This window comes from Platichthys flesus, chromosome 6 (genome assembly GCF_949316205.1).
Source record: "Platichthys flesus chromosome 6, fPlaFle2.1, whole genome shotgun sequence".
NCBI classification, from domain to species: domain Eukaryota; kingdom Metazoa; phylum Chordata; class Actinopteri; order Pleuronectiformes; family Pleuronectidae; genus Platichthys; species Platichthys flesus.
The window spans coordinates 22,844,331-22,860,037 of record NC_084950.1 but is presented as its reverse complement, the minus strand read 5'-3'; positions in this window follow the sequence as shown (position 1 = coordinate 22,860,037).

Below are 15,707 nucleotides of genomic sequence, written 5' to 3'. Positions count from 1 at the left end.
GTGTGCACCAAGCCTGAACAGGGTTGTATTTCTAAGCCTAAAATTACAAAATCACAAACAAGGAAGTGAACAAATGTTAAATATTGAACTTTATTCAGATTTTTTTTTGAAAAACAGCGTTTTTTGTTCATTTGAGTGTTACCTGTTATAAGACCTACTTGAGTTATGCTCTGCTCTTTGGGAAATATCACGTGGGACATGCTTCAATAGCTATCCAACAGTTCATGGTCTTCTGCATTAAGAGCTGATGAGGGTGAACGTTTTGCTGGGGGGCTCAGATGTGAGCTGTCACATCCTTCTATCTGATTCTCAGGCATGTGATAGTTTGATTCGGGTCTGTAGAAATGCAGTCTCTCCCTCTTGTCCTCTTCTTCACTCTCACATACCAGGGGGGTTGCGTTCAGCACTTCTCTCACAAACTTTTCATCCACAATCCCAACTCTTGGTAATATGGATTGTATTAATGTTGCAGATTCACCTGGTTTGTTCTCATGTTTCTACTGCAGTAATTTCCAGATTATATTGACTTGTACAATAAAATGTTATGCTCTTGATCTTAAAAGTGATGGTAATGATGGTTCACCATTTAATACAATGTAGTGATCTATACAACATTAGTAATAGAACCAAGAGAGACATCCAGCTCTAGAAATTCAAGTTCCTTGAGGTTTTCTGTCTTGTTTGACCCTCGTGTTGTCCCTGCTTCCCCATGCTGATGGCTGTGAGCATTTGGGTACTGATTGAGCTAACCACACACACACACACACACACACGCATGCACGCAAGCACACACACACACACACACACACACACACAAACCGAACTTGTACACACACACACGTCCCCCATCTGCTTGAAACACACAGACGGGCGCACACACACGCGCACAGCCCACCACACTATGGAGGACCATACATGACATAAGTAAAAATAAATAAATAAATAAATGTATAAATAAATACAGAAATAAATAAATAAATGAATAAATAAAAATGGAAATAAATAAATAAATACAGAAATAAATAAATAAATATGTTATTACCAAAAGAAATGTCAAAAGAAATGTCTTAAATATATTTTAACATTTATTTTTTCCCTGATACATTTCCTTTGCATTTGCAGTGTCCTTATGCTAATGAGAAAGGCGGGCCTAACCGCAGTCTCATGCAGGATTGGTCACAGGAGTGTAATGATCCAGCCCTACTACTTCTGCCTTTCAATGCTGGTGTCCAGTAGCTGTTTGGGACGTTGAGCCAATTCACACTTAAAATGAACTAGTTCAAGTTCAGAGGGTTAGTTAAGGTTATTTTTTATTGGGATGATTTAGGTGTCAGTAGTCCTGACTGTGAGCGTCACGTCTCGTGTTGTACTGAGCACAAGGAGCGAGCCATGAGGAGAAGGAGGAAACAGAAACTCCAGCTCGGTACAAACCACCTGCCGCCTCTGCTCTGAACATGAAGCCGCTGATCTCTGAGCAGATGTGACCAGAGAAGCTCTGTGTTTTCACTGTTTCCACTGTTCCACAGAGTCACTAACTGGCTGTTTCACGGTGAAGAGCTCAATCTCAGTCACTGCCCGTGTCTCTGAGCGAGTGTGTGGCAGAGCGCAGGGGCTGTGTGTGTGTAGCTCAGTTGACCAATCCTGCTCGAGACTGAGGTTAGGCCCGCCTTTCTCATTAGCATAAGGACACTGAAATGTGGAAATAAATAAATGTGGAAATAAATAAAAGTTGCAATAAAAGTGGAAATAAATAAATAAATGTGGAAATAAGTTTAAGACATTGATTTATTTAATTCTGCATTTATTTCCATATTTATTTATTTATTTCCACATTTATTCCAACTTTTATTTTTCGATTTCAGTGTCCTTATGCTAATGAGAAAGGCGGGCCTAACCTCAGTCTCGAGCAGGATTGGTCAACTGAGCTACACACACACACACACACAGCCCCTGCGCTCCGCCACACACTCGCTCAGAGACACGGGCAGTGACTGAGATTCATCTCTTCACCGTGAAACAGCCAGTTAGTGACTCTTTGGAACAGTGGAAACAGTGAAAACACAGAGCTTCTCTGGTCACATCTGCTCAGAGATCAGCGGCTTCATGTTCAGAGCAGAGGCGGCAGGTGGTTTGTACCGAGCTGGAGTTTCTGTTTCCTCCTCCTCTCGGCTCGATCATTGTGCTCATTACAACACGAGACGTGACGCTCACAGTCAGGACTACTGACACCTAAATCATCCCAATAAAAAATAACCTTAACTAACCCTCTGAACTTGAACTAGTTCATTTTAAGTGTGAACTGGCTCAACGTCCCAAACAGCTACTGGACACCAGCATTGAAAGGCAGAAGTAGTAGGGCTGGATCATTACACTCCTGTGACCAATCCTGCATGAGACTGCGGTTAGGCCCGCCTTTCTCATTAGCATAAGGACACTGCAAATGCAAAGGAAATGTATCAGGGAAAAAATAAATGTTAAAATATATTTAAGACATTTCTTTTGACATTTCTTTTGGTATTAACATATTTATTTATTTATTTCTGTATTTATTTATTTATTTCTATTTTTATTTATTCATTTATTTATTTATTTCTGTATTTATTTATACATTTATTTATTTATTTATTTTTACTTATGTCATGTATGGTCCTCCATACCACACATCAGCACGTGCAAGATGGGCAATAGAAAAGTGAACAGCCCTTGCAGATGTATGTGTCACAGCTGCAGCACTTTGTGTGAGTTTTACAGTCCTTGTTACTGGGGCATATCTGACACCTCTTACTCGCCGCGAGCGGGGCTTTCACGGAGGCTGCGGCGGCTGCGACGACCGGGGTAGACAGGAGGCCAAACCCTGGGGTTGTTGTTGTTGTTGTTGTTGCTGTAGGGTTAGGGCCGGAGGGGTGGCCGGACTCTTGGACCGAGGGTCGTCTCTGTGTCCGTCCACGTCTATCAGCTCGGCGGCGGCGACGGCCACTTTCACGGCCTTCACGACCGCGACGGTCCCTCTGCGAGATGTACGGAGCCATGAGAGCCTTTCCCAGCTTCTCGAGGAACACCCTTCGCTTGTTCTGCTTGCCCGGCATCTAGTCGGAGTTGACCTCTCGCCATACCACAAAGGAGTTGTAGGAAGAGATGTCATCCTCCGGCAGCTGTACGTTCCGATCGTCGGTTGTCCACCGGTACGGTGGACAACCGACGAGGCCACGTAACATAACGCAATGACAAAAAATACACAACATTACATCAGAAAAAGACAAAAAATATATAACGAAAAGATTAACAAAAAGAATAACCTCTGAACGGAACCAATTGCTCGTCCACGGTCACTTCGGGCCCCGGGTTGTAGAGGAGCGGCAGCCTCTCCTCCCAAGCGTCCCAGACCTCTCGCACGGCCGCCTATTTGTCGAAGGCACGTCTCGCGCATCTCGTCTCGCGGTCGTCGAATCGCAGCAGACTGGAGTACGTGTGAAAGACCTTCAGGGGTACGTGGCGCGGAATATCCAGCGGCCGCTCTCGGTGTCCCACAGGCTGGTGGCGGCATGCGTCATGGGGCCTGGGGAAGGGACCCCGACGGGACAGCGGAGGAGGAAGAAGAGGAGGAGGAGCGGTCCTCTCGGTGGTACGGCGTCGAGGACCATTTCATGAGCGAGAGCTTCGGCGCTTCGGGAAGTTCGCGAGCGGGTTCCGCACGGTGGGGCTGGGCTGTAAAGATCTGAAGCTGAAGCATGTCCAGTCTCTGCGGAGGCAAGCCTTCATGTTTTTAGAAAATGAGTCTCACACACTTGACGTGTCGAGCTCGGGAAGCATGAAGTGTTTTCAGTGTGGAGAAGTGGGACAACTGAAAGTGATGTGCTCGCACGGGAGACGGGCGGCGGGGTCCGATGGAGCGGAGGGAGGGGAGGGCAGCGGCGGGGGGACTAAGCCTGCGTGGGGACGTTTGGCCGGTTCTGCTGCGTCCTCGGCGGCTGCTGTTTCTGCGGCAGCGGTTCCGCTGGCTGCAGCGCCCGGTTCGGCGGCGGTGATGCAGGTCGCTGCGGCGGTTCCAGTGGATGCCGGGTCGTATGTGCGGTCGGTCCGATGGGTGCCGGGCCGGCAAGAAGATATAGGCTCAGGAAGCATGTAACTGCAGCACGAAAAGGTCATCCATGTAAGATACGGTCCAAGAGGAGGAAAAGCTGTAAATATAGTTGACCAGGACCATTCATTACTGGGTGTTTTCATTCTGCTGTGTTTACCTGTTTGTCCTTTTACGCTCTATTTTTTATCCTCTCATGGCATTAAAGGTAGCCTCATTAAACATGAACGGGGTAGAAGTGCTAATAAAAGGTTTTTAGTATCAGAACTTTTGTAAGTAAAAAAGCTGGATGTAATTTTTTTACAGGAGACTCACAGTGATTGCCTGAATGAAACAGACTGGGGAGTATGGTGGGGGGGGGGGGGGGCAGCACATACTCAGCCATGGCTCTAACCTGAGCGCTGGAGTCGCTGTTTTATTTTCTCCCTCAATAAACATGACTTTTCTATCCAGCACAGAGATCGTGGCAGGCAGGGCTCTGAGTATAAGAGTGGAAATACACGGTCTCATATCATCATCTCATTTTCGTCCGCTTATCCGGGGTCGGGTCGCGGGGGGAGCAGCTCAAGCAGGGGGCCCCAGACTTCCCTTTCCCGGGCCACATTGACCAACTCTGACGGGGGATCCCGAGGCGTTCCCAGGCCAGTCTTGAGATATAATCTCTCCACCTAGTCCTGGGTCTTCCCCGAGGTCTCCTCCCCACTGGACGTGCCTGAAACACCTCCCAAGGAAGGCGCCCAGTGGGCATCCTGGCCCCCCACTGCTCCGATTCTCCGGCCAATCTCACGCTCCATAGTACCCTCACTCGCGAACAAGACCCCAAGGTACTTGAACTCCTTCACTTGGGCTAAGGACTCATTTCCTACCCGGAGTAAGCAATCCATCGGTTTCCTGCTAAGAGTCAGATTTAGCTGTGCTGATCCTCATCCCAGCCGCTTCACACTCGGCCACCAGCCGATCCAGTGAGTGCTGAAGGTCACAGGCCGATGATCCAATGAGGACCACGTCATCTGCAAAAAGCAGTGACGAGATCCTCAGACCACCGAACTGCAACCCCTCCCCACCATGACTACGCCTCGATATCCTGTCCATGTATATCACAAACAGGATTGGTGACAAGGCGCAGCCCTGGCGGAGACCAGCATCCACTGAGAACGAAACTGACTGGCTGCCGAGGACGCAAACACAGCTCTCGCTTTGGGAGTACAGGGATTGGATGGCCCTGAGGATAGACCCCCTTACCCCATACTCCCGCAGCACCTCCCACAGTTTCTCCCGGGGGACCCGGTCATACGCCTTCTCCAGATCCACAAAACACATGTAGACCGGATGGGCATACTCCCAGGCCCCCTCCAGGATCCTTGCGAGAGTGAAGAGCTGGTCCGTAGTTCCACGTCCGGGGCGAAAACCGCATTGTTCCTCTTCAATCTGAGGTTCGACGATCGGCCGAACCCTCCTTTCCAGCACCTTGGAGTAGACTTTACCAGGGAGGCTGAGAAGTGTGATGCCCCGGTAATTGGCACACACTCTCTGGTCCCCCTTTTTGAACAGGGGAACCACCACCCCGGTTTGCCACTCCTTTGGCACTGTACCCGACTCCCACGCGATGTTGAATAGGCGTGTCAACCATGACAGCCCCTCAACACCCAGAGCCTTTAGCATTTCTGGCTGGATCTCATCAATCCCTGGGGCCTTGCCACTGCGGAGATGTTTGACTACCTCAGTGACCTCCACCAGGGAAATTGACGATGAAACACCATCAACCTCGAGCTCTTCCTCCAACATAGAGGGCGTGTTATTCGGATTCAGGAGTTCCTCAAAGTGTTCCTTCCAACGTCCGACGACCTCCTCAGTTGAGGTCAACAGAGTCCCATCCTTACTGTACACAGCTTGGATGGTTCCCCGTTTCCCCCTCCTGAGGTGCCGGATAGTCTTCCAGAAACACTTTGGTGCCGACCGAAAGTCCTTCTCCATGGCCTCTCCCACACCCGCTGCTTAGCCTCCGACACGGCAGCAGCTGCAGCCCTTCGGGCCTGTCGGTACCCTGCAACCGAGTCAGGAGTCCTCCAGGATATCATATCCCGGAAGGCCTCCTTCTTCAATCGGACGGCTTCCCTGACCACCCGTGTCCACCACGGTGTCCGAGGGTTACCGCCCCTTGAGGAGCCTAAGACCCTGAGGCCACAGCTAGCCTCTCATGCTTCTCAGTGTGCATTTTGACTTCTGTGTGCATTTTGACTTCTGGGGCCTTCATACTACTGGCCTTCTTAGATTCAGTTAAGTATATTCTTTATTAAGCTTTTCTATTAAATTGCTATTGTATCTGCTGTCTTAGGTTAACTAGATTGATAGTTTCAACTGTTTGGTCTCACCTGGAATTGTATGAGACGGGTGCTTCTTTGTTTTTTAATTCTGTCTACTGCTTGTAGTTTCACTCAGGTGACTGAGAGTTAAATAGGAACCAGCTAAAGGTTAAATTGCTTTCTTTTTATTCCAATTCTGTTAAAAAGCATAATTCTATTTTACTTTCTACCTGCTGAGGTAAATAGCCTTGTCCAGAAACAGTTTCTGGCCAGATAGGACACTTGGCTGAGTCCCTGATTAAAGGGACAAGTCTCTCTTGTTATTTTAACTGTGTTGATTATCTGCTGCTGGGCCATTAACACCACGTGGTGCCTGGTTGGCTCATGAGCAGGGGGAGTGGTCAGCACAGCTGAAGCCAGCCATCGTCAACCCTTTAAAACCAGGAATTGTTTGGAGCGTCAGCTTCTGCGTCTGTGAAGACTCATCGTATGAAGATTTGGAGGATAAAGACAAAGGAGTCTTTTGTTGGAGTCTTCGGGGGAGGCTGAGTATAAAGCTGCATTTTTATTTTCAATATGTGTATAATTTCTGTGCGCATTTCTAATCATAGTTACTATAGGCCTTGTACTCGCTCACACCAACACCGTAACCTTTCCTGTCTTATCTATCCAACCCGCTCCACACATACCCAACACCTTGTCACAGGGGGCCTATGGAACTGCCAGTCAGCTACCCGCAAGGCAGACTTCATCTCTGGCTTTGCTACACAGCAATCACTTGACTTCCTTGCTCTCACTGAGACCTGGATTACACCGGACAACACATCCACCCCAGCTGCCCTCTCCACTGCCTTTTCCTTCACCCACACACCTAGACCCACTGGTAGGGGTGGCGGGACAGGTTTACTCATTTCACACAAATGGAGTTTTTCTCTCTACTCGCTTCTAATCTTTACCCCAACATCTTTTGAATTTCACGCTGTGACTGTTACTCAACCAGTACAATTAACTATTGTTGTCCTCTACCGTCCACCAGGTTCTTTGGGAGATTTTCTGGAGGAATTAGACGTCCTCCTGTCAAACTTCCCAGAAAATGGCCCTGCACTTATCCTTCTGGGTGACTTTAACATCCAGACAGACAAGTCATCTGACCTTTTACTTTTACTGTCTTCTTTCGCTCTCTCACTCAGTCCTTCCCCTCCTACTCACAAAGCCGGTAACCACCTGGACTATATTTTCACCAGAAACTGCTCAACATCTAACCTCACTGTAACCCCACTTCATGTCTCCGACCACTTCTTTATCTCTTACTGTCTCCCATTATCTCAAACTGACAACCTTAACACATCAACAGAGTCGGTACCTGTCCGTCGCAACATTCGTTCCCTCTCTCCTTCCTCTCTAGCCTCCTCTGTTCTATCAGCCCTCCCTTCCACTGACTCTTTCTCACTCATGCAGCCTAACTCTGCCACTGACATTCTCATTTCTACTCTGTCCTCCTCTCTTGACTCTCTCTGTTCTCTTACGTCACGACAGGTCCGCAAGTCCCTCCCAGCTCCGTGGTTGTCTGACTCGGTCCGTGCTGTCAGAGCCACTATGCGATCATCAGAAAGGAAATGGCGGAAATCTAAACACCTGGACGACCTGCTATCTTATCAGTCTCTTCTCTCCTCTTTTTCTGCCTCTATTGCCACAGCCAAAAGCACTTTTTACCAAACTGCAATTCAAGCCTCATTTTCTAATCCCAAAAAACTCTTCTCCATCTTTTCCAACCTCCTCAACCCTCCCAGTCCCCCTCCTCCTTCCTCTCTTCTACCAAGCCACTTTGTCAACTACTTTACCAAAAAGATAGATGACATACGCTCTTCATTTTCTGATCCTCCTTCTATAACCACACTTCCAACAACTTCATCTTCATCCCCTTCGCTCTCCTCTTTCACCCCCCTGTCTCCCAATCAAGTTCTGACCTTGGTAACCTCCGCCCGCCCGACCACCTGCCCCCTTGACCCCATCCCTTCTCACATTCTCCAGTCTATTGCCCCTGACCTTCTTCCTTTTCTTACCCATCTAATCAACACTTCCCTGTCAACTGGCTGTTTTCCTAATTCTCTGAAGGAGGCAAGAGTAAATCCTCTCCTGAAGAAACCCACCCTGGACCCGTCTGAAGTAAATAACTACAGACCTGTCTCTCTCCTTTCCTTTTATTTCCAAAATTCTTGAGCGTGCTATCTTTAATCAACTTTCCTCCTATCTTAACCACAATAATCTTCTTGACCCTCACCAGTCTGGTTTCAAGGCAGGTCACTCAACTGAGACTGCCCTCCTTGCTGTCTCTCAGCAGCTTCACACTGCTAGAGCAGCCTCTCTCTCCTCTGTCCTCATCCTTCTAGACCTCTCTGCTGCATTCGACACAGTGAACCACCAGATCCTTATTTCCTCCCTTCAGGACCTCGGTGCCTCAGGCTCTGCTCTCTCCCTGCTCTCTTCTTACCTCAATGAACGCACTTATAGGGTAACTTGGAGAGGGTCTGTGTCTGAACCTTGTCCCCTCACTACTGGGGTCCCTCAAGGTTCTGTCCTTGGTCCTCTCCTCTTCTCTTTCTACACCAAATCCCTCGGCTCTGTCATTCACTCACACAGCTTTTCCTACCATAGCTATGCCGATGACACCCAACTAATCCTGTCTTTTCCTCGATCAGAAAAACAGGTAGCAGCACGAATCACTGCCTGTCTGACCGACATCTCTCAGTGGATGTCTCACACCACCTGAAGATTAACCTTGACAAAACTGAACTTCTTTTCCTTCCAGGGAAAGACTCTCCCATCCACGACCTGACTATTAACTTTGACAACTCTGTGTTAACCCCCACTCAGACGGCTAGGAACCTGGGCGTAACACTTGACAGCCAACTCTCCCTTACTGCCAACATTTCTGCAACAACACGGTCCTGTAGATTCATGCTGTACAACATCAGGAGAATACGCCCCCTTCTCACTCAGAAGGCGGTGCAGGTTCTGGTCCAGGCTTTGGTCATCTCACGTCTAGATTACTGTAACTCGCTCCTGGCAGGTCTACCTGCTACTGCCATCCGACCTTTGCAGCTCATCCAGAATGCAGCAGCTGGACTGGTTTTTAACCAACCTAAATTAACTCACACTACTCCTCTCCTCCGCTCCCTTCACTGGTTACCAGTGGCTGCTCGCATCCGGTTGAATTTATTAAGATTAGGTTCTAGACAAATTTTCTCCTGAATTATTTATTTTCCCAGAAAATCTGCTCATTGTGATCAGTTTATTTTTGCATTATTGTTCTAGCCTGAATAAACGTAACTTCATTACTGAATAACCAGATTTTGTTCAGTATTTTACTTTTTTTTTTTTGGATGCAAAGTCTTAGTTTGACCAGGATGTATCTGCTGTTGTAGTAACCATACATAAACTGTTTGTTCTTGGTGCCTTTTTCACTAGTACTTGCGTACCATGCTGTGAACGGATCCGGTCCAGTCTACATCCAGGACATGGTCAAACGTTACACCCCACCCCGTTCACTCCGCTCTGCTTCGGCCAATCAGCTCGTTGCTCCCTCACTGCGAGCTAAACACTCATCAAAAACACGACTGTTTTCCGTCCTGGCTCCTAAATGGTGGAATGAGCTCCCCATTGACATCCGGACATCAGAAAGTCTACACATCTTCCGCCGACAACTAAAAACATACCTCTTCCGACTTTACCTTGAATAAAAAAAAAAAAAAAAAAAAAAAAAAACTAACAACTTTTTGAAACTTACACTTTAGTAGCACTTAAATGACACTTACTTATAGCACTTTGTAGTTTTGCTTTATTTGAAGAAATTGTACTTTCTTGATTCTTGTCGTCCTTGGTATGTACCCTCGAGTTTGAATGCACTTATTGTAAGTCGCTTTGGATAAAAGCGTCAGCTAAATGAAATGTAATGTAATGTAATGTTCTCAAACTGTTGCGCGTGTTACAAAGCAATTCCCCGCCAGAACACTAGGCGGAGTAACGTTTTTTTTTTAAGACGGTTAGAGACGCCTTCTTTCTTCTTCGTCGACTGTTTATTTACATCACCATGGCGGCATATCATAGTATTTTTCTAGAGGACAAATCCTCCAGTCAGTGACAGGTTATACAAGTGGACATACTTTCGGATTTCTTCTGCCAAACGCTCTTCTATTCGGTCCATATTCGTTCTTCTAAATTCCTTTGTTTCTGCCGATTTTATGTGGCAAGAAACCGTAAAAATGCGACTCCACAAAGGATGTAGTTAGCAGACCAATCACAGCCTTGCGGGCCATGTGATGCTCGCAGAGTTTTGCCGTAGAGTAAGAAAAATTGGGTGACGCACGCAAGCACGTAAGAAGGGATATAAGCACGTAAGGCGCCCGGAAAAGCTCTTGCGCTTGCGGGGCCGTGAAAATGCAGAAGCATGCGCCGGCCTTTAGGCTGCTGACTCCTGATCTTAATAATGCTGCTCTGGAATGAGGAGGGTGTTATATTCCCAGTTCTTCGCATTCCCAACTATCAAGTCCACTGTGTTGGAAGTGGGTGCCGTCTGTTTGATCATTGTGGTCAGTTATTTTTTGTTAACCTTGATTGTATTGGGGTCCGTGAATCTGTAATCAGGCCTATAATTGTTTTCCGGCTGGGAACACGTACGTTCTGGACTGAGGACCAAGGTAGCGAGGCTCTGAGGAGGCACTGCCTTGTTAGGGTAGGGGTTAGGGCTAGGGGGTTAGGGTTAGCCCTAACCCCCTAAGATAGAAGTACAAACGTGTGTGTGTGTGTGTGTGTGTGTGTGTGTGTGTGTGTGTGTGTGTGTGTGTGTGTGTGTGTGTGTGTGTGTGTGTGTGTGTGTGTGTGTGTGTGTGTGTGTGTGTGTGTGTGTGTGTGTGTGTGTGTGTGTGTGTGTGTGTGTGTGTGTGTGTGTGTGTGTGTGTGTGTGTGTGTGTGTGTGTGTGTGTGTGTGTGTGTGTGTGTGTGTAAATTGCTGTCAGATCAATTCGATAATCTGATTATTCTTATTTCCCCACATGGGACTGAGATAAAGACATTTACAGGAGTCTGCAGGTGCTGAACCGAAGTGTTTAAATAAAAACTCTATAGTTCAGCTTGATAAGTAGCATGCAGCAACAAAATAAACATTGTGCTTTTACTTTGAGAACAACTTGCTTAAAGGGATAGTATGGAAAAATATATAAATAAATTCACTCTTATCTATTCACCACAATGCTGATGGAGAGTTGGATGAAGTGCTTGAGTCCACAAAACACTTTTGGAGTTTCAGGGTTTCGCGTAAATCCAATAGAATTTGAGACTGTAACGATACAATAGCTGTCTCATCATCTTCTGACACATGTCTGAATATTCACTCAGCTGCATGCTGGTTTTCAACAAGTTGCAGAGTTTGATGTGTGGCCTTGCTAAGCTTTTCGCTTTTAAATCTCGGTCATGCTTACTCGTATTTGGTCATACATAGAAAACACGTTTACAAGATATAGTACCCAAATAACAGTCAGGGCTTTACCGAGTCCTTGACAGTGTTAGTGGGTCATCAGGAAAAGTAATCAGCAACAGAAAGGACATAAATGCAGCGTATTCACAATGTGTCTGATTTACGTGCCTGACATTACACCTGTGAATACACGGATGTGCCCTCTACTAGAATCCTCCAATAACAAGCGTGGTACCTACAAGTAAGTACACGAACGGTCAAGTTTACGACGCTAACACTTGTCTACACAAACACCTTAATTTCCTCTCACTCACCCGAATCCGGTCAGAGTGTAATCTAAATTATTGTAAAAATATTATCATGTCACATTTAATTTCATCATTCTTCAGAGTTCAGGGGATTGTGAGTCCAAGTGGATTTAGTTATTTTTAATTACTTAAAGCTTATATGTGATCATCTATTAATATGAACACATAAGTAATTGTGTTTGTCTTTGTAAGTAAAAGAGTCTCCCTGGTTGAATAAAAAAACTTGATTTTAAATGAACAACACAACCTCTGAAACTGTCCCAAAAATAACCAATCTCCTGTGAGACAAGACTGTAGACCACACACACAATCTGTACAGTGAATATTGACAAAACAATATGAGACATTTAAGGATTTAGTCGTTGTTGGCGTGCTTCTGTTTTTCTTTCTTTTTGACTTCAGGATTTAAAGAATGACCACTGTGGCTTAAAAAGCAGTTTAAAGGTTATTCCAGCCTCACATAATCGTTTATTAAACACTGGTGCAGAAAGTGGGCAAGATTTAGATATTGTTGTGCAAATGTCACTTTAAGCTGATGAATTTATTAAGATTAGGTTCTAGACAAATTTTCTCCTGAATTATTTATTTTCCCAGAAAATATGCTCATTGTGATCAGTTTATTTTTGCATTATTGTTCTAGCCTGAATAAACGTAACTTCATTACTGAATAACCAGATTTTGTTCAGTATTTTACTTTTTTTTTTTTGGATGCAAAGTCTTAGTTTGACCAGGATGTATCTGCTGTTGTAGTAACCATACATAAACTGTTTGTTCTTGGTGCCTTTTATTTGACCCTGTAACATTGATGGGTTCCCCCAGCTGGGGTTTGTGTGAAATCAGATGGAAGCTGAGGTTTGACAGCCGAGTTTCGTCTGCCATCTAGTGGTGTCATTTAAGAAATACATGAATAGCTTTGATATAATGATGATCTTTCTGTTAAATAATTGATGGTTTGACAAATTAAACTGGGACAATGTAATAATCTTAGAAAAGATACAATGCATATAGTATTTTTTAATTTGTGACTAAAGACATCTTTACAAGTCTGACTGCGCATTTAATTTACCGCACTTTACTCAGTGATAAAGTACTTAAACTAACTGCCTTTGTGTTTGTCCCTCTCTTATTGTGTCTATTCTTACTGTAGTACTGAAGGTTAGCAATGGCTATTAAGTAAATGTGTACTAACCATCGGCAGGGAGAGCCTGGTAGTCACGTTAATTTCTTGACACCACTGCTGTAAAATGAATTTTCCTTGGAATGTACAGATTTTGATTTTATTATTTACAGCATAAACACAAAAACATTAAAAGCTTTACTGTCTTGTATTCCCTACAGGAGCAAATATAGACTAGAATACAATACAGCCATCATTTTATTTTAATATCATATATATTTTAATAATATAAACCATATATTATCATATTATATCCCCCATCTACCCTTCACCATCGGTGTAGATTGGGATAAACTGGCGTTCACAGGTATGTGTGAAACAAGACAAAATAAGTCAGAACTCTTTTTGCAATGTATTTGACAACCTTTACTCACATGAATATCTTTTCCTCAATTCATTTCTCTATTCTTATAATGCCACAGGGATTGGCTGAGGGGTAGAGTGGTCGTCCTCCAACCTGAAGGTCGGCAGTTCGATCCCCAGTCTGACCCAACTGCATGCCGAAGTGGCCTTGGGCAAGATGCTGAACCCCTGAATGGCCCGAACGGCCCCCCATAGAATAAAAAAGTGCTGCGAATTGATGCACTGTATGAATGAATGTTTGTGTGAATGGGTGAATGTAAACCTGTACTCTAAAGCACTGTGAGTGGTCATGAAGACTAGAAAAGCTCTATATAAATACAAAGCCATTTACCATTCTTATTTTAAGGACATTTTTACATTCGGTTTATTCTGTACTAATTAACATTTGACCAGCATTTGCAATTTTCCTTTTTATATGTTTTAATGCATTACGTAAAGCACTTTGAATTGCCCTGCCTCAGCATTATAATAATTTATTTTCACCATTTCAGTCAAGAAAAGATAGCACGATTGGGAACGTACAGTCCATTCTGTGAGACTAGTAATAGCGATGTTATGTTACAAGGTGTAACATTAGCCATTTTCACTGTCTCAGTTTACCATGTTAGCATGCTAAGAGACACAAGCAGCTGAGAGGATCATTAATGTCAGTGGGATTCATTTTCTGGGGACATGAGTCTTACTATTAGACTTTGAATTGAAATGCATCTTGCTATTTCAATGTGATATATAGGCAACAGATGTGGCTAAAGATATGGACCTTAAGAGCAGTCTATAGTCAGTTAATCCTTACATTTCCAGATACCATTGCTGCCCTGTAGAGGAAGAAACCTTTTTGAGATAATCTGTGTTGATGATCACCATCAAGACAAACTTTTTGATTCCGACCTGGAAAGGCTCAGGTGCAGTTTGTTAAATCCAACATCTTTAGCTTGCAGATGTTATGAACACTGCAAGTTCTAGAAACATTAGAAGGATGTCAGTCTCGAAATACAAGTTCTCTAATATTCTTATAAGGTACTTTAACTCCACCTGTTTGGCCTCTGCTCAGTGTTTCATACAGTAGATTGAAGAACCAGCTGGTCTACAGATTAGAATTAGTTGTTAATGCCGCTGACAGGCTTTAACCCTGCAGCAGGCGGGTGAGACCTGCGGGAAGCCCACCTCCGCTGCCGTCTGTCCATCTGCCACCAGTGCCATCACAACCTTCGCCTTCATTTATTTGCTTTGATTTAAGATCAAATAAGTTGATTGAAGTTTGTTATGACAGAACAGCAATTATGTGTTTCTTTAATGTAGAGATGTCTGCATGTCTTTCGTGTTCCATGCTGGGGTGGTGGTTATGGAGTAAACAGATGGGATTTGGGGAGAGGTGGGACGTGTCAATTGATCGGGACCAAACAGATACGGTACAATGACAGACTGAAATCTCCACAGTTATTCACAAATTACCAGTTGCACCAGTAGTTGGCCACTGTCAGACCCTAGCCCTAACCCAACACAATCTGATACATATGCAAATTTGCTCTATGATTAGAAAATGAGAGTTGTTATTCTCGTTCTTGCAAGGACATCCTGCAAAAACTTTATAAAAACAAGCAAACATCAAATCACGAAAGATTACATTTAATGTTGAAAGGATAACAGGGTGTTGGGAAATGGACAAGAACCGCATAAAAATACATGAAAAGGAAAAGGAGCTTAGGGTTTATCTTTATATTGTTGGATCACCTGACTTCTTGTTTGTGAAAAGTCAAATTCATAATGATGAACCCGCTGCATTTGCCTTCCGCGTTATGGACCTTAAGAGCAGCTCATGTGTTGGTATTCTGGCTATAGCATTTTAAATTCGCAACATGATAACAATTTTTTTTAGTTAGTCAGAGACTATCTTGTGTAAAAGCTAATGAAGTAGATCATTTTCTCGGCAACAAGTGGAAACCAAACCACAACTTAAAGGATGAATTTTGCACCTCAGGAGTAGGTGTCTTCTTGACGACAGAGG